This window comes from Ziziphus jujuba, chromosome 11 (genome assembly GCF_031755915.1).
Source record: "Ziziphus jujuba cultivar Dongzao chromosome 11, ASM3175591v1".
NCBI lineage: Eukaryota > Viridiplantae > Streptophyta > Magnoliopsida > Rosales > Rhamnaceae > Ziziphus > Ziziphus jujuba.
This window is the reverse complement of record NC_083389.1, coordinates 1,763,223-1,765,033: the sequence shown is the minus strand read 5'-3', so window position 1 is coordinate 1,765,033 and position 1,811 is coordinate 1,763,223. Positions and strand designations below refer to the sequence as shown.

General features: G+C 35.9%; 1 pseudogene; it reads left to right on the top strand.

The window, feature by feature from the left end:
* Positions 1–240: 240 nt before the first annotated feature.
* On the top strand, positions 241–1,502 carry LOC125419347 (large ribosomal subunit protein uL2cz/uL2cy-like; annotated as a pseudogene).
* Positions 1,503–1,811: the final 309 nt, after the last annotated feature.

The following is a 1,811-nucleotide window of genomic DNA, read 5'->3' as shown; positions in this document are numbered from 1 at the left end:
CAATATACTTCTAATGTCGAATTAGGATTAACTAGGACATAAATAAAGCATTTGGTTGAACTATTCTTTGGTGTCAAGGTAATAGCTATGAATATTCATCGACTCCTGGGAAAGGGTAGAAGAATGGGAGCTATTATGGGACATACAATGCATTACAGACGTATGATCATTATGCTTCAACTGGGTTATTCTCTTCCACCAATTAGAAAGAAAATAACTTAACTAAAAATACTTAATAGCATGGCAATACATTTATACAAAACTTCTACCCCAAGCACATGCAAAGGAGCCGTAAACAGTAAAGTGAAATCCAATCCACGAAATAATTTGATCTATGGGCAGCATCGTTGTGATAAAGCTTGTAATGCCAGAGGAATCATTACCGCAGGGCATAGAGGGAGAGTCATAAGTGTCTATACCGAAAAATTGATTTTCGATGAATTGAAAAAGACATCTATGGTAGAATCGTAACTTAGAATACGATTCTAATCGAAATGCATACATTTGTCTCATACACTATAGGGATAGTGAGAAAATATATATTTTACATCCTAAAGGGGCTATATAATTGAAGATACCAATGTTTATGGTACAGAAGTTCCTATAAAAATGGGAAAAGCCTTTCCTTTGAGTGCAGTTTGAACTATTGATTTACGTAATTAGAAGTAATCAATTAGGTTTACGACGAAACCTAGAAATCAATCACTGATCCAATTTGAGTACCTCTACAGGATAGACCTCAACAAAAAACTGAAGGGTAACGGCAGCAAGTGATTGAGTTCAGTAGTTTCTCGTATAAAATTATTGACTCCAAACATATACTAATATGGTGAAGACAAAATTGTTTCAAGCACCGACAGAACTAGAAGTGCCCCTTGTTTCAAAGAGAGGAGGACGAGATATTCTCATTTCATTTGATGGTTAGAGGGAAATTCAAAGCTAAGCAGTGGTAATTCTAAGGATTCCTAAGCCCAAAAATAGAGATATCTCCTACGTTACCCATAATATTTGGAAGTATCGACGTAATTTCATGAGTCATTCGATTTAAATGCTACATGAAGAACATAAGCTACATAGAGGAACGGGAAGACCTAGGATGTAAAAGATCATAACATGAGTTATTTGGCAGATTTTGATTCCTATATATCCACTCATGTGGTACTTCACTATATGATATTTATAAGATCCATCTGTATAGATATCATCATCTACATCCAGAAAGCCGTATGTTTTGGAAGAAGCTTGTACAGTTTGGAAGAGGTTTTGACTGATCAAAATGAAGATTCTACTTCAACCAATATGCCTTAGGCATGGCCATACAAAACATAGTAATCACACTTGGAAAGGGGGGACATTTAGCCAGAGTAGCAGGTGCTGTAGCGAAACTGATTCCAAAAGAAGAGAAATCGGCCACATTAAAATTATCTTCTGGAGAGGTTCGTTTGATACCTAAAAACTACTCAGCAACAGTCACACAAGTGGGGAATGTTGGGGTGAACTAGAAAAGTTTGTTGATAAGTTTAATGAAAACATACTTGTGATCTAATTGTTGTTTTGTGGATGTTTTTGATACGAACCTAGGACGACCTGCTCCTAAACCCGTATTATATTAGCCCGGATCTTAATTAAGTTTAAGTTCTAATGGAATGGACCTCAACCCTTAACCAACCTGTGGTTAGAAACCTTGGTATAATGTAGACGCCACAATAGGGGATGGAAAAACTATTGATAAGTCAAGCTAAAACAACCAATTCTCTAATGGTGTTTTAGGTGTTCTCAAAGAACAAAGAGATAATTAATCTCACAAGTAT